Raw genomic sequence first — 18,785 nt, 5'->3', positions numbered from 1 at the left:
GCTAATCTCTGGAGGGTGAAGTTTTCAAACAGTGACTGAGCGCATCAGCTTCCACTTTGGATTATCCAAGGCTGATATTCCATTAATGCATATGTTCGACTGTAAAATGCAGTCATTGGTGTGACAGACCATGCAGAGGCTGACTGCGGATGTTATTTTTTTTACCCCTAATATATTATATATGACCTTTAATATCAGAGTGTTTTTTTTGTCTTGTTTTTTGTGAGTAAACCTCGATGAGTGTGCCAATTCACCAGCTGCATTTCTTACCTCACACTTGTGCACCTCGCCTCATGTGCACATCAGTAATAGCCTTTTTTTGTAATGGAGAACACGATTGGCATGCAATAACCCACCGCGCTGCAGGAGGCGATGCATGCCCCTTTAAAACTTCATTCACTCTCTCACAGCCTTTCCACAGTCTCACATAGAAACGTAATAAGATTATTTTGATCCTTAAGTGACAGAAAAAGTAAAAAAGAAAAAGAAAAAAAGAAAAAAGTCCATGTCTCTTGGCGGTTTAAGGCTACACCACCAATTAACCCGAGCAGCTTGCAGAGTCCTGTTGGTAGTTCTAGTGGTGTTTGAGGACCCTGCAGGTGTCTGAGGTAAACTGGAGATGAATTGGAGGCATGTGGCTATTTATTTTGAATGCTAGAAATAGCAATAATAATAACAGTCTGCAATTTAGTGTGTTTGTATTTATTAGCCTCAGCCTTCACCAGTTATGGTTTTGGCTTGAGGTAACAGAATACACAATTGGACAGAGTAATCATGGACAAAGCAGTCTAAGTCTGCATGACTTTTTCTAATGAGACCTCATGCTCTCATCAACAAATAATCTTACTGGCAGAAAAATGACTCTGAAGGCTTTTAAGACTGTTGCACTACAGCCAACCTGAATAGGCTATGAATGTTCAATTGTGGCTGGCGCTGAAGCTAAATACGTAAATAGGTGTGCCATGTTCTAAATTGAAGGAGACATATTCAGTTCATTTTCAGGCTCATAATTTAATAGGTTTACATGCTCTAATGCTCAAAAAACACATCAGCTTTCTCATACTGTCCAGTGCTGCGGCACCGTATTAACCCTCTGTCTGAAATGCTCTGTCTCTTTGATGCCCCAACCCGCCTCCTCTGATTGGTAAGCTCACATATACCTGACCCATCACCGTTAACAACAACAGAGCAGCCGTAGTAGATCAAATCGCATGTGCCAAACTAGCCCCAAGGTATAAATTATTCAAATAACACTCTGACGTCGTGTGATGTCACAAAGTCACGGAGTTGAAGGTGGGGCTTCTGACAAGGTGTTTTAGGATCAGTGTTTTCTGTGGGAGAGAGGAGCTTCTGTTGGAGCTTTTTAACTTTCAAGATATTTTACATACAAAATAACCTACATAACAGACTGAACGAAAAGAAAAGGAAAAATCCAAAATAGCATAATAGGTCTCCTTTTAAAACTAACTAACCTCGCCAGTTTGCAGGCTTGTTGTTTTGTTCTTTTCATTACCACACATAGACCTGAAAAACACACATGCACACACAAAGGACACTCAGTGAAGAGATATCAGAGTGTCAGACCTGCCACATAGTCAGGACCTTGCTCAAGGGACACCTCTGCCAGTTGAACTGGCACCTCTACAGCTACCAGCCCAGACTCCGTGACATGGTCTGAGCTGGACTTTAACTGGCCATGCTCTGGATCTGAGCTCCTGTCACCTGGTTCTAGTTGCTTCCCCTACTATGACACTTAATGGACTGGGCCTCATTAATGTTATTAGTTGCACCTGTGCTGTTCTTACTATGACAAGTCAAAATGTTTGCTGTGAGGAAGAGGTGTCACTGTGTCCAGGGCTGGTTTCAGCTTAAAGGTAAAACAACTTTTACTGTAATATTACTCCTGAGCTTTGCTCTCAAAGTGGCCATTTAAGCTCAAATGTAGAAAAAACACACACATTGAAAAGTGATTACTTGTCTGAAAATGGTCGAGCTGATGCTGTTAGGTTTGTAGTATAACCCACAGGTAGTTTAAATGAGGTAGTTTAGATGCTTTACAGGCTTCTTAATTAACAGGCAGTGCTACAGCGATAGTGTGTAATTAGACATCTGGCCTTGCTTGTTGGACAACCAGCTTCAGATGGCCTCTGCAACATATGTTCACCTAGTTTGTGTGTAAGCCTGTATGCATCATTGTTTTTCCGTACACCTTGGCATTTAGCACATAACTGTCAAAAGATGGAAGATGGGGGCCTAATTAGGTCCTGCAGTTTGCCTATAGAAGAACTTAACTAACATTAGTTAGGAAGTGATTGAATGCTAACATTAGCTGTTGTCTAGCCTCAGAAAAAAAACTGTTGTTTTACTTTGAAATATGGTCCACAGACTTTTACTGTCCATTGTCTTTACAGTTGCTGATCGATCAGGAAACAGTAAAATGATAACAATTTGTCAGAATGCTTGAACACAGAAATTTGAGCTTCCCACCCTGAGCGTGATGTCAGAGGAAAATGGCCGCCATGTGAATATGGTTTTTCAGAGGAATTCCATCATACGGAACTTCTGTACTTCAGCTTTGGTGGTTGTGCTTGATGGATATGGGGTCCTCACCTCTGTTATGAGCTTCAGGACTGGTTAAAGGCATATACCATTTTTATTGTCATGATGGAAGATGGGAAGCTCAAGGCGATCCTCTCTTTAAGTATTAATAGGGTGAACTAAAGAGGTTATAAAATACTTTAGTAACTGAAGTGAACCAGAGGGGATCAATTAGGCAGAAATAATGGAATGTCTTGTTCATACCAAAGGATGGAGAGGAAAGCCCTCAGGGTGTGGCTCATACAGGTGGAAGTCAAAATGAGACTAATAACTGCTGGGTGGTCAGCCTCCCCTGGATGTAGCAGGTTATTTCAGATGGAGCAGCTTGTTGGAGAACTGAGTGGCACCTCATGCTCAAATTGCTGTTTGCATTCATTCAGTCTTCACCTCTTTATGACATGCACTCGCACAAGGCAGACAAGTGTGTGTGAGTGTGTGTTTGTGATAAAGCAGTAATTAACACGGGCTGCAACACTCCCATGACTGACTAATGATCTAATCTCTCTGTTGCATCAGCGCTTCACACAAAACGCATTCTGCTGCTGAATCAAATAAGACTGCACTAATTTTGCAGCCCTTGAGCGATGGAGGCAGAAAACAATCTTGGGAATTTAAAAACTGCTCTAATTTTAGGCTTTTAGTATCATCTTATACTAAAATGTGTTACAAAAGCCACTCATAGTTCAAGGTTGAGGCTGACAATATTCTTTATTTTGGTCACTGTTGAGAGCACAGCAGTGTTAGTCCGCTTCTGTAGCCTGTCTGTGGCAATTAACACCAAGCCCATTAGTTCCTACTGAACATATAAATACTTAATTTATTTTAGATAAACGCATGTAAGTCGATTTTTGCAAACATTACTCAAACAGAAGAAAATATTGCATTTGTAGTATTTGGAGTTGTAACAGCAGTGGAGCAACATGTAGGAGTGACTCTTAACAGTACAGTGGTGTCCACATTGATGAGTGTTTTGGGACATCAGTGGAGGTTTATGCCACAGAGGAATGCATTAAAGTTGATCAGGCTTTGGATACACAGGCAAAACTGGTTAGAAGAATTTGTTGTTGGTTTTGATCTTTCAGGGGATGAGGTGGCAGTAGGAAAAATAAAGAATATCACCTGCCTGATCCTTTTGAATCACACAGTATGACTTTGTTGTGTTTTCTCAAAACGCTGTGAGAAAAGTTTACCTCAGTTTGTTTAAACATGCATTAACTTATTTTTTTGTACTTGGGGGCATCGTTACAGGTTATAACCACAGCATTTACATATTATAAAGCTAAAGCTGTTATGGTGAATGTGTTACTTATACATCCAGCTGACACATGTCCCGAAGCAACACAGACCAGAACATTGAGAGTGAACCAAAGCTGTAAAGTTGCAGGCCATAACGATCCATCGATCCAGATCGATATATCGATGATGTATCAATGATCGATTGAATTATCCAATGTTATCGGTGCAAGGTGAAAACATCAATCCGTATCACATTTTTTTTTAAGATGCGCCTTTATTTTGAAACTACCCTGGCACCAGTGTCACCTTGTCCATCCAATGAACCTCCTTTGTAAACTTTCAAACCTGTAATGGCAAGCAACCAAGAACAAGACAATGAGGACATTGACTCCCCTCTCAGGAATAAATCAACAGTGTGGAAATGCAGTACTTTGGGCTTTGGAGGAAAGACAGGTGAAAAGGCAAATGGAGCTTCTCACACAGCGGTCGGCTTACTTGTTGCTGTCACTACGGCAATATAAGCTGCTTGTTTCAACAATGTTAGCCTCAAAAAAATGCATGCAGACTGAAATTCAACACTGCTCTCCTGTTGGGAGATGCTGTGACTTAAACCAACCTGTGAGTAAGACTTTTTTGTCTTCTTGACAGTTATTATCGAGCCATGTTTTATACTCTTTTTAACTGTTTTTGTCTGCTGTTAAGCCATGTTTTATGTGTGTGAGTGGAGTCAATTTCAAGTAAATTTTACTGTTCTCGACTCAATTATTGCATTGTTGTCCAAAGAATCGATATACTGTAGTATGATTTCTTGATGGAGCTGGTGATTTACACCCCTAGTGATGATAATGTGTGAGTGATCCTTTTTCTCTTAGTTATTTGATCCATTCTTTTATATACAGATATGTCTTAGAGCAGTTTAAGTTTGACCACATATTGTCCAGTATTAAGAACACCGCAATTTGGAAACGACTGAGATCAAGTAAGTCAATATTAGGTGAATTTTATACAGGTTAGGATTTTGTATTTCAGAACAAAGTATGTGTTTCTCATTTTTCTTTTGCTCTCAACTTTCGCAGAGTGGAAAAAAAGAGGATGAGTTACAAAAATGGGATTTCATCAGAGTTTAAAGAATATTTTCCCCACAGTACATTAGAATCATGACTTACTTATCATTCAGCAAATATCACTTTACTCATATGCACAATGGACACCTCAGGGTAACCATTTCAATATTATTTGATAAGAGACTCGTGGGTAGTGATGCCTGAAATGATTTGGGCCCAAGTGCATAGTGAGAGAAAGAGGAAACGGGAGCAGTTGTGAAACGCTCTTTATTCCCTCTCACCGTCCTCTTGGTATTTCAATTTCCAGTGATGTTCTTTCACAGATTCAGAAGAGATGCTGTGGGTTGCGATGCTGTGGGTTGCAAGCCTGTGCTATGATTTACCACCTTCTCCCTCCCTGTTTCCATGTGGGGAAGGGCAGGTACCGCACAGCGAGAACACTATTATCAGATCAGCAGCTCAGCATCAGATATCAGAGGTAGTAAACTCCATTTCATCTCCGCCACCTGTAGTGGAATGAAATGTGCGAATGGGAACCATTAGTACTGAAGCAGTGTAACAGGCTGCAATAAGCATGGAGATGAGTCAAGACACAGACGTGTTGCAGGAGATTGACAGATGATCTGATCTCTGCAGCAGGGAAATGGGGTCTATGTAGTTTGAGGACATCTATTTTCAAAAAGTCACAGATTTCTTTCTGCCCTATAGTCTCAAAATTGACTGCCCTTTTATCGCTCTTTCATATCCAAAACCCTGCTACACCCATTCAAGCTGCAATGATTAGTCGATTAATTGATTAGTCAGTCGAAAGAAATTAGTAGCCAACTTTTTCAAAAGTTGATTTATTGTATATGCCAATTTTCAAGCTAAAGTGTAAAACATTTGCCAGTTCCAGCTTCTTAAATGTAGGATTTGCTGCTTGTCTTTGACATTTATGATAGTAAATAAAGGATCTCTGGGTTTCATGATTGTTGTTTGGCAGAAGAATCCATTTTAAGCCAATTTTAAGTCATTTTGGGCTTTATTTTTTCGATATTTGCCGATCGGTACCAATGATGTTCTGGGTGGTCTTCTCTGTGCACCACTCTGCAAGAATGTTGATTTCCTTCTAATATGAACTCTCATTGTCGTTTGTAATGCCATTGATAGTATACTTACTAATATGCATACTTAATAATAGAGTGTGAACAGCAAGGGGCTGAGCACATGACCCTGGGGGGCTCCAGTGTTGAGGATTTAAGCAGAGGGTTGACTGCCACGTCAAACGTCTGCTTGTAAGTAAACCCAGTATCCAATTGCAGAGGGTGGTACTCAAGAGTGTTGGCGGGGATCGTCTCATGGTCTGCTGCTCCAAACCCTACATTTCCTTTTCCGATGTTGATGAGTTATTTTGTATATAATATTTGTATAAGTAACACTTACTCTTTGTTGAAGCCTTCTTCCTTTGTAATTCCATAGTGTGAGTTTAAACAAAGAAAAAAACTCAGTGCTACAATAAACTGTATCGATTGATTCTCTTCAAAAGAAAAAAAAAAAAATTACCACAAGGTGTGTTGGTAAAATAAGTCATTTTAATGAGCTTTGAGGAGATAGAGGTATTGTACAGAAGCCATGCAGTGAAGGCAATGAAGCTTGGGGTTTCATACTCTTTCTCAATTAACTGTACTCCACATATGTAAAAATTGTAACTAGATAGCATCTGTTTAGAGCTTTCTCCTCCCTTGAAAGGCATTTAGTGGAAATGCCAATGAGATGCTGTGGGCTGTTTGCTAAAGTGAAGGACGAAAATGAAGAAATAAATGTGACTTGGTCTTTGACCAGTTATTAGTTTAGTGTGTGTTTAGAAGTTTATTGAAAATGTAAATGTAATGTACGTATAATGCAATGTAATGTAAAGAAAGTTTCATTCGTGTTTCACTCCGTGCTGAGCCAAAGCAATAAAACCCCTGTTTAAAATTTGAAATTAGGGCATTTGCATTATTTATTTGTTTATTGTGACTTTAGTCAGACTGGTGAGCTGTGAGCTGTTGACTAGAGGGTGGCTGGCATTACATCTGTGGTGGCTGTCAGCATAGCAGAAATTCCCTTGAGCCACCCTTTAAACCCTGTGGTGCTCTGAAAGTTTCACTTCTCTCTATAGTACGATACAGTATAGTACATCACATGCTTTATTAATACCATGGGGAACACAAGTGCTTACTTTTCTCTTTCATTGCATAATTATATTGACTATGTTATTACATATTTTGTTCAAGACAAAGACATGCTATGTATGGAAATGTATATATTGATTTCAACCGTATTTAACCTTGAAGTTAAAGAGTTAGTCAAAGAAACACACTCTGACTTTGTCAATGTATACACTAGACATTTGTTGACCAGTGTAAAAAGTTATTCTTGAGCCCTGCTGATATAAAGTGCCTAGTCTTATGATGACCCACTGAAAGATGCAGCAATTCAATTGCAATTCTAAATTGTACACATTCACTGGGCAAAATAAGAAAACTACTTTGTCAACCGTTCATGTTGTGTGCATGCATTAAAGGCTCATCCTGTCAGCCTGTCGTAACAGCAGAAATATATCCCTCTATAGCCTTTATCTGCCCATAACGATGACGTGCTGATATTATCATGCATCCCTAATGTAGTCTACTCTATCCGAATATCTTGAGGAGATGGGACTGAGGTCAGAGTTGTCCTTCGGATTTAAGCGTCCAGGTAGTGCCTTACTGTGCTTCGACTGTATTTTTGAAGAATCACTGTGACATATATTCACCCGAATGTTTCTGTCAGGGCTGTGTTGGCCTATAAAAAACCCATTTCAATACAAAGGAGTGCACGCCGTCTTTTATACAAACCATTACAGAATCCTTTGAAGCATTTGAAGCAGTCACTCAGAGGTGAGTGGATAGCACTGTGCGCTGGCCGACATACCAGTTAAGCTGGCTTTTAAAAGGAGAGATGTAGGTTTTAATTGACATATCTCGGTTGAGACCATCCTGCATATGAATGCATTTACAAATGTCAAATGCAGCTCTTACAAATGCATCGACATAATGCAGCTGTTACATAAAGATGTTTGGTAGAGAGATACGATATTTTTATCTCTTCATAGAGGTCTATATTGCGAGTAAGCAGCAGGTGGCAATTCATAGTATAGTATCACTCACCTGTCTTTCTCACCAGGTTTTTGCAACACAAACTGGATACTGAGCAGGACGTTTTGCAGTTGAAAAAAGTCACTTATACTGATATGCTACACATACTTAGCTAATATCGGCTAACTCATTGGCCTGGCTAATTTATGGGTTATACGGGGGAAGGATATTATTTTTTTCATCTTATTTAAACAGTATTACTCATCTACATAGATAAATGCACAAAAAATAGACCACATGCTTCATAATTCTAAACATTCTCTTCGGATTTTAGTTTTCTACGGATTAGTCATTCCATTATGTGTTGAGGCCCGGAGACAAACCCTGTGACAATCACAGCCAAGCTGCGATTAGCAGGCGTAAAAGTCACCCACTGAGGTGAAAGATTTAGAAAAAGTCAAAACTGTCGTCTGGAATCAGCTGCATGTGTTTAAGACCATGTGGCTAAGTGGTTTCTATTGTGCAGAGCAGTGCGCCTTGTGACATGGATAGGGCATTGTTGATGCTAAGCAGGCAGCTCAGAGTGGTCATGGCACCCACATGGCCTGAGCTCAGCGAGGGTTTAGAGATTTAAAATGTGGTCATGAGATGACTAAGGCAGAGGGATTAGAACCTCTGAGATCTGTGCCTCACCCTCTCCGCATTAGAGAAAATGAGAGGTTTAGTGGACCACCAGGCTCTGTTGACATTAGATGCAGCTGAATACATTATCTACTTTACTGCACTGCATGTAGGTTTACTTTTCAGCTTCCCATTATGGGTTATTCAACAGAATAGAAAAGAAAAGATGAAAATCACAAAGATATGGTGTGCAATTATAACCTTTAAATGTATTGCGCTTTTTGTGCTTGGCTCAATTTTGAAATATTTTTTCAATTTTTTTGTTTTATACAGTCTATTTAACTAATTCAACGAAACAAAAATATACACTTCTCAGCTTTTCTCCACTGCTTTTCCTCCATGTTATACTGACGTTCTCCTTGGCTGCTGCTTCATGTCCTGCAGCCGTCCATTTTCTCTATCAGTTGATAACACAGTGGCATAAAAACCAACTGCCCATTACTGCTTATCATATGTTATCCTGCTTTACTTTATGACATCTAATAGCCTGTATCAAAATGTGCAATAATACATGATTGTTTCCCCTTTCTGACCGTAGCTTTAACTGCCTCTTTATTTGTTGATGACAGTAGTGCTGTACATTTCCAACTGGCCTGATCTTTACGAGGGTATACCTAGTTATTTACTTTGGCTGTATTTCCAAAGGCGTGGATATTGGCCACTGCACTGCTGTCACACAACTGTGGTTAACCAACCCACGCTATTGCGGCAGCATGACCAATCAGGGCCGTGTTTCCTCTTCAGAAAAGAGCTTGACAGTATCGGTTGGCAGGTTTCTAATGGCAACCATTTTGAGAAATTGCCAACAAATCCTTCTTTGGTTGTCATAAATTGCAAACACTTTTTAACATATACAATAAGGGACAGCCAACAGCAAGATTTGTGCCCCCAAAAATACATGTTTGATATTTCTTGCATTAGTGATATTGCTTTTACAGTTTACATGACGACTTTACTCGTGCGCGCCTAGGGATGTGTTTTACAGGCCATGTGGAAGCAAATTAAATTGTTTGACTGTGTGGTGATAAGTTCAACTAACCTGTCAACATTACAGATGAGTGTGCTAATTGATTGACCTGACAAAGATTTTTGTACCCTGAATTTAAACAAAAAGGACATTTGTGAGTTCTTGAGAGGTGAAGTATCCCTGCATCTTTGAGCTGGATGGAAAATTATACTGCAAAGCTCGTACAACCTTATTCTGTAAGTAACACATCAAGTCCACTGGTTAAAAGTAGCACATCGTACAGAATCGCGGGGATAGACAAGCTATAAAATATTTTATTTTGGTTAGGGTTGGGCGATGTTTGCCGAATTGGCATATCATATGACAATGTCTACAGTGAAACATTGTGATGGCTATGACATCTTTGTTTATTAATTTGAGGCAGCGTGTCCCCTCAGTGTTGTCGTGTTAGCTCACCTCATATGCATAAAACATCGTTGGCCGAATAGCCAAGGAAGCTAAGCTAAGAAAACTGTATAAAAACAGCACGACTGAGAGAAACAGCGGCCCCGGGAAAAGACACACTGCCGCCACAAATTTAACAGGGTGTCTTGGGATCGTCTAACTGAGCCTGTTTAATAAGAAAATAATAAATGGGACATGGAAACGTAATGTTAGTGCACTGAGCAGCTACATACTTCTTTACATTTCCTCTCACCACATATCACAAACAACAACAGCTCTTGCCTTACGGCAGCTCTGAGGGGACACACCACTTCACTGTGCTCTCTGGTGGGGAGCCTTTTGAATCACGATGTTTCAATGGTCAGGGATTAGTAGAAGGCGTCATCCAGTGGCCCAACCCTAATGTGGTTGTTGTAATAAAGCTTTTTAAACATTCTTCAATTCCACTTTTGCATTATTAAGCTAATGTATAAGTAACTTCACAGCATCCAAATTACTCAAAATATAAGGTGACTAAAAAGGGCGACCGTATTTTCAGCTTGGCAACCACTTTAAAAAGTTAAGCCGTGCTGTTGTTGAGCCGTGCCGTAAGACCTTTAGTGTGGCTCTTAGCCTCAAACTGAATCTCTTTGCTGAGGAGGTTACTGTCACTCCTACACTGCTGTGCGTTTCTTATGTGCTACTTCACATTAAAGGTTTCCACTGGCAAACCAGCAGAAGACTTCCATTGTGAAGAAGCAATAGGAAGTGCAATGTATTTGTCACCTAGCTTTGTGAGCAATAGCTACTATTGTTCAATTAAAATGCTCTAAACAACAACTTATGGGCATATGTGCTGCCTATTTGTCAGCCAGTCAGTTTTAAATATTGCAGGGAGGAATAGTAGAAGATAAAACAGCCAGAGCACAATGGTTAGATGATTTGTCCGTGAGGCCAATCATTATGCAAAACTGTCTGATAGATTCTTCGATAGTGTTCATCATCATCACATCTTATTATTAAGTGTGTCATCATTGCCACTAATCTAGGATATCTCCTTTATAAAGCCTGCAGATATGCAACACTCACGGCAAACACTGAAGCCCTCATTTCTTCTTTCCTCTTCTACCAAGAACGAGTGTATTTTTGTCTGGAAAAGTATGTTGCATAAACAGGTGCGCAGGGTTTATCATGTTCAAACCATCCTAGCCCATCACAATAATCATGAGAGCACTTGAGGCCTACATTAAATCTTTCATTTGCAGCCAGCAGCACCGCAAAAGCACATAATGGTGTTTATACATTTTCCCATCAGGGTCAGTCTTTCCAGCCGAAATACCCGGGCTACATATCCCAACCTTTATGTCTGTGTTAGGCACCAGTCAGCTCAGCACACTTCCCCATAGGGAATATGATAAAATACAGCTTGTAACAGACGTGGGATGAAAAAAAAAAGTTATATAATTAGGGAAACTGAATGAACTCTAACTGCATAATAGCTTTTCATTTGTGTGTCAAGTGCACATTGAGATCACTGCCACCCCCGTGCATACAATGAGCACTCAGTTAGGAATCACTCATATCATAATAGCAGTTACATCATCCTACAGAGGGAAGCACCTGCAGTGTTTGTGATTAAAGACAAACAAGTAAATTAAATTTTAGAGTAATCCAATGGGGGTTCACCACAACCCATTACCAAAACGTGTGGTGCAAATACTATTGATACTGATGTTATGTTTCCTGATTACTTTTGGTACTTAAGAATATATTCATGCGCAAACAGCCGTGTTGTATAATACAGTATATTCACTCAGCTAGAACAGTCTCATAAACTGTAATGCAGCCTTTAACACCAGGATAATGCAATATCTGTACAATCAGGATATGATGTGGGCTGCACAGGTTGTCTACGCAGCCAATTAAGCTTGATTGGTTGTGATACTTACAGTTTGCATTTATGCATTTATGTTTAAGTGCTCTGGATTCATAGTTCAACCATCTGACCAGTCTCATATGTTTGTTTTGATCACACTGCAATTATCTGGTCTTGGCTTTCTCTACATGTTGCTGCTGCTGCAAGCGTTTTCATTTCATTGCACAAATGTCTGTTGTATCAACACTTCTCTGATTTGGCTGCACGCTGCTGTTCTGACAGATTTAATGTTAAGACAAACTTACTTTTAGTGACGGACTCAGGATGTTTGACGGGCACAGGTTAGAAAATGAAAATGGCACCGGCTGCATGCAATGGGGCATCAACGCACAGAAAGTCATGACATATTTGTAGGGAAAAGAGGGAACTTCACCACATTTTTTCCATTGGATGGGCACCGTAGAGGGCATCTGATCATATTTTATCTACTATAGTGGCATCCAAGAGGGCACTTTTGCAGCATTTATTTCAACATAGGGGTGGGTGATCAGCGAAGTTGATTTTGCCAAAAGACATTATTGATTTAAGTTGGACCTTCTTTTGTTCCATAAGATGAAGCATTAAAGACGCACTCGTTCGTAGGAAGTAAAACTGAAATTTGGCATTTACTGTTAAATAGGTGTGTATCATGGCATGGAAAATGGAAAATCTAATGAGGTATAAAAGCCATTTTTCATTTCACTGTGACATTAAGAGCAAATTAAAAAGCTGTTTTCCTAAATGAGTGCTCTGTTCGCAGAGAGCTGGATCCCCCGGTTCAAACATCACTGACCAGCTGGATTAACAAACATAAGCATGATGTGTGCAGTCTACTGATGTCAAGTCCAGTTCAAACAATTAATTCTCACAGGCAACTAAGGTTTCCTGGTGCAGCTAAAATTGTGGGGGAGTGTGAAGGGAGTGTCTGGCCCAGCGGTGCAGAGCATGAGTTACAGTGTCCTCTCAAATGTCTCCTTGTCTCAGTGATCAAATACCTTACAGTAGTCGCTTAATGAATTGTCTCGCTATCTATGAACTGGTGTATGTGCTGTGTAGATAAACAGAGAGGAGGACAGAGATAAGGCTTTAGCACTAGCTGCTTGCCTGGATGTTTAGCCTGATCTCATTCTGTTTGTTATTTGAATGCTATCTCTAGCTGGGTGTGAGCCATGTGCAGGCCAGTCTGTTAGCCGTGGCTAATCACTCCTGTCATTAGAGCCTCTCACTACCACTGATTACATCTCACAGTAGGTAATGAATAACTCTGCAGTGGTCCAACGAACAACACTGACTGAAGGGTTGCTTCAATTTTATTTTGTTTGCTGGTTTTTGTGCATGTGCACGTGCATGCACACGTGCGTCCATGTGTGACTTTGCTTAAAGTTTCACGTTCCTTGACCTTCCTAGTTTTGAGTTACAAGCTAGAGTTAGTCAGTTGGGGTTACGTCACTGTGATACTGTGGTATATTACACGCTTGATTTTGAGGCGGTTTTCAAGTTGAAATCAACTGTGATGTAATTAAGGATGGGTACCACACCCCAGTAATAAACAGGACCCTGGGCTAAATTATTAAAGATCCCCAAGAGACATGTTCTAAGAAGTATATAAAAAACTTAACTTTGACTTATGATGTGTTTTTGATATAGTTTTTGCTACAAAAAGTTCTGTTATCCTGTTTAAATCCTTCAAGTTACACCTACTCATTCTCTCTCATTAAAAATACTCCTGAATCTGTAATTATGCAAATATGTGTAATGTCAAAATTTTAACAACTTCATAGGAGATGTCTTCTACTACACTGAGTCCATTCTCAGTGTATGTGCACTGGGTGCTTTATGTTTCCACACCACACTTGTGTATGCTGAATTTTGGACCAGGATTGGCTCCCATGTGATGTCATAAATCATGCTCATAGGCCTGCCTCTTAAAATCAGATTTTTAATGGAGAGAATGTGTGTGAGACCAGCCTTCTAGTGTCAAGCTCTGCACATACATCTTTATACACAGTGATGCTCAATCAACTGTGGGAACAACAAGAAAAAAACATTTTGGACTGGAGGGGGTCCTTAAATACTGTAGTGTTGATAAGCTCCATCATTAACGGCACTTTTATCCATTCTTTTTAACGTTTTAGTGTAGTTTATTATCACGTTGTTACAGCCACTCCTCTGCTGAACAATGCACGTTACTCTAATTGCAATAAAACCTTTGCGAGCAACATGACAATACTTTCAACAAGCATAAAAATGTAAACATGTAGAAAGTGATATTTCAATCTGCTCTGTCTTCAGTCTCCCTCTACCAGCGGTACCTGTAAGCAGTGAATCCCATCAGCAGAGGGAGGAGGACTGAAACTGACTGATGTCTGTGTTCTTTATTCTTTCTGAACTTCACTCAGTATTTTGATGTCAGGAATAATATTTATCTTATTGACATTTAAGGTTTGTTGAGTGAGATATTATTGAGTTTATATTGAGTTTGCTGTTATAAACAATGTTAGAAACAATATAGGCATATTAATACTTTCAATTCTACTCCTTTTCTCAATTTATTCTTTTTTAGAGTAATACATTTTTTAGTAAGCATATTATTTCATAATAAAAAGGAAACGATAAGGAGTTTCAGTAAAGTTAGTCATATCAATAAAATCACCCATCCCTAGAAGTGCTCACTAGGTGGAGTGGGTTTTCCATTAATCACAGGGTTGGTGGTTTGATCCCCAGCTCTGCCTGTCCACATGTTGAAATGTCCTTGGGCAAGACACTTAACCCCAAATTTCTGGCAATGGTCAGAGCAGCATGGTAGCTCGCTGCCATTAATGTGTGTGTGTGTGAGTAGTGGAGATGCAGCTAGTGCAATTTTCTTGGCCGATTCCAGTTTCTGATTTTCTTCTTTTTTTAATGGGAAATTAAATGATGTGTTTATAATAAAACACTGACTATTAAATAACTAATAACATTGTAAGCTGTTTTAATGACCTGCTACTGAAATGTCTAAGTTAGTTTCAGCTCCAGCTTATAAGCATTTAAGCAGAGTACTGGTATATATCCGGGACTATTACTGTGAAAGCTAAGGAGGAGACTGTCTGTAATGTGCTGCAAACTCGCTGATTCCATTCCCCAGTCGGTTGATCGGTGCATCTCTAGTGAATAGGAGGCAAATTGTAAAGCACTATATGAATGCAGCTGTTTACCTTTTTCCTGAATGGAAGCCCTAATCATAACACTGTAAAATGTTGCTCTATAGTAACGTACTTTCACCTTGATGCCAAGCGAAAGCTTTAGGTGATAGGAGTCACATGTTGATCAGAAAAGTCACATTGTATATTATTACAACAGATAGTGCTATATTATCTGTAAAATATACATGTCTGTTGGAGAAGCAGACTCTCCTCTCTAGGATGTCTGACATTATGCATAACATCTCTTCTCTGGTGTTCTGCCAACTCAGTCTGGACAGCTGAGTCTGAATATGTGGTGCAGCTGTGTGGCTGTGGATACATGAAATGCGATTTTGTTGTTGCTGTTTTTCTGAGCTGTCTGTATTTACTTAATGAATGCATTTGTTAATGGGAGAAGTATGTGAGAAGAGGGACATTGGTAGCCACTGGGGGACATTTATCCTCCTGGGAACGCCAGGTGTGTTGACAAGCGTGGTGATAAGGGACATGTTTTTACATAAAATGTGACTGAACATGGTGACATTAATTGTCAAATTGCCAAGTTAGAAGTCATAAAATCAGGACCATTACAGGGCTAACATGTACACATTCACACATACAATGGGACGTTTGTTTTTTCCACTTAACCTGAGCTGCAGGTGTTTCTTTGGCTGTTTGAGGGAATCAAAAAGTAAAAACATACAAACTACACACAGAAACAATCAGAGGAGCTGGTGCCAATCAAATGGTTTTAATCTCATGAAATAATTCACAAAGCAGCCAGTCTCATACCTGCTCTGGCCCCACTTTGTTATTAATTTTACATCCTTTTCTGTTCCAATCCATTATCCACCCTTCTGTTGCTTTTTTGGGTCAGGCTCTGTCAAAGCATTTTTAATTGATCAGTATTGGCTATAAAGCACCATCCATTTCAAATCCATTTAACTTATTGTTCTCTGTTCCTGTAAAAAAGCAGAGTGTCGCTTGTGGCTGTTTTAAATATGAATATGACAGGACAGTCTGCTGCTATTATTATTCTAATTGGGATGTAATAAGGTTGTAAACACGGTGATTGAACAAACACTCTTTGTGTTGCAGTTTGTGTGAGCACTCCAGCATTATGGGTAAAATAGCACCGACTGATATTTAATTTATGAACCCGTGTGCTGCTGGCATCTCCCAGGTTTTTATGACTCCGATCTTTGCATAATTTATGGAGCATTGTTTTTCATCTGGTCGCTTGATCAATCGGATGACATGGCTCCGTACTGTAAATGGGGATGGGGAGGAGCCACTCAAGATCTAATAAAGTGCTTTTGTTACACTGATGAGTCTGCAATTTTCATTAGCTGCACAAAGGGGAGGAAGCTGGGATGAGATTTATGACCACATCAAATCTATTGAGAAATTTTTTTTTTTTTTTCTTGGGTTAGCACATGTGGCACTTTGTTGCTGAATGCCCATGATTCCAAGAAATTCTGTCAACCACTTTACACAACCTGGATAAGTTTATTGTACCATAACAATGGATCTCAATTTAATGCACATAGTGTTTCAAAGCACAGAATTGTGAATGTAAAATGCAAGGAAAACCATTACATTAAAGCCTGTGTCTAAAATGTTCTTTAACATATTCCATTATTTGTATTGAATTGTTGGATAGGCAGGTGTTTATATTATTAAATCCCATTTATATCAGTGAGGCTAAGCTAAATGAAAGAAACCTCTCTGTTTAATGCAGTACAGTTGACCACAAACTCACACAACAGAATCAACTGGGTCACAAATCTCTAATACCCCTTTCACACTGGACAAAAAACCCACTAAACCCGCTAACATCTGGCTTTTGTCTTTAATGTAATTGGGTACAATCAGCATTTACTCCCACATCAAATGACTCTGCAGCAGTCACCAGTGTTTATCGGCCTATAATAAGGCTTGTGTCAAGTGTGTTAAACACGCAGCATCTGAGTTAATTTACACAAGGCAGGGCTATATGGGAACAGCAGTGGTGTGTGTGTGTGTGTGTGTGTGTGTGTGTGTGTGTGTGTGTGTGTGTGTGTGTGTGTGTGTGTGTGTGTGTGTGTGTGTGTGTGTGTGTGTGTGTGTGTGTGTGTGTGTGTGTGTGTGTGTGTGTGTGTGTGTGTGACAACTCGCTCTTGAAGAGACGAGAGAGCGAGAGAGCGAGAGAGCGCAGCTGGTACTGGGATATCGATACAGCCAAAAAATGAGTTTCGAAACTTTAAAATAGTCTGAATCAATATGTATCAATTTACCAATATTTTTGAAAACAGTAACCCAAAGATAGTTGCTCATTTGAGTCAGTTTGATTGATGAATTTGTAAAATCTTGTTGGCTTATGCTTATTTAATTTCCAGCATCTGGTAACACTGGACAGTAAGTCATTGTTATCATTCATGTGCTCTCTGGTGAAGGCCTTTCACAATGTAATGAAGGTACAGGGATCAGAAGTAATTGACTGTCAGCCATCTGCAAAGGACAAAGGGATCATCTAAGACTAAAGTAAAGATTTTGATTTGTGATTAAAAATTAGTGATGATAGGCAACAATATTGGCCAGTATCAGCATATCTGATATCAGCAAAAATCAATTACAATTCCCTAAAAACTGCCTCAGTGAGTCACTGAAGCTGTATTTACACATCTGAAGAGTTTGGTCTCACGTAAGTTTGATGTTTTTATGTGATTATTTCCAACATTTACCATATCATGGTGCATAGCTATTAGTAAATGTCCTCGTAAATACAGTGATAATCATTTCCGCCACATAGTCCAGTGCTAATATTTGTCTGGAGATAGTGACAAATGTAACAGTCAAGATAAGAGATTGTTGAAGTGGCACATCAGTCGGATTATGTCAGTGAATCTCGGCTTTTCTCCTTCTAGTCCATTTTATTCTGCTCCAGTGCTTGACTGTGCTGCTGTTACATATTTAACAGACACTGGTTTCAGGCGGACCCGCTCAAAAATGCTCCGCTGTCAGCTATCAAAGAGAAGCACAATCCACACCTACACTTAACAGCTGGAAAACAACAGTAAGGTGTCATTACTTCACTGCTTCAGTGGTAACCGACTCAGATCCACACACCCTCTGTACAACAATTTCAGCTGTTTTGTAGAACTGAATGGATGTATTTTAACGTAAAACAAGACAAAACAACTCATGGGGACAGAGCAGCACTACACAGTTTCATACAGCCTCAGCATGAATGGAACATTTTGCTGCTGATTATGTGGTGGTACAGTCTGTGAAGGTAGACTTTATAGTCGATTAGCATTTACCTTAGAAAATGTTAAGTAAATGTTGTATTTTTCAGCTCAAACTGGGTTTGAATAAATCATTTGGCTGGTAAGATTTCAAGAAACTAGTCAAAAGACAAGGTTCAAAAGCATAAACATGATAATTATGACTTTATTTTCCCACCATGGGGAGTCTTTTCACGTCAGAGACCCCTGCCAGCTCCACTTGAACTCTTACTTTAATTTTTCTTAAGACAGGAGTTTTAACCTTCACCTCCTTCCTTTGGCTTTCAAACACTAAATTATAACAAAAAAGCTACTTTGTAAGTTTTGTCAACTTTAACAAAACTGCCTAGAAAACGATTTCACTCCTGGTTGGTAT

General features: G+C 39.5%; 1 protein-coding gene across 1 annotated transcript in view; it reads left to right on the top strand.

Annotated features, from left to right (window-relative positions):
- LOC141009331 (protocadherin-15-like) overlaps positions 1 to 18,785 on the top strand; it is a 195,457-nt gene that overhangs the window by 381 nt on the left and 176,291 nt on the right. The window lies entirely within an intron of this gene.

This window comes from Pagrus major, chromosome 15 (assembly GCF_040436345.1).
Source record: "Pagrus major chromosome 15, Pma_NU_1.0".
NCBI classification, from domain to species: Eukaryota; Metazoa; Chordata; class Actinopteri; order Spariformes; family Sparidae; genus Pagrus; species Pagrus major.
Note: the sequence above shows the minus strand (reverse complement) of the source record. Positions and strands in the feature narration are given on the sequence as shown.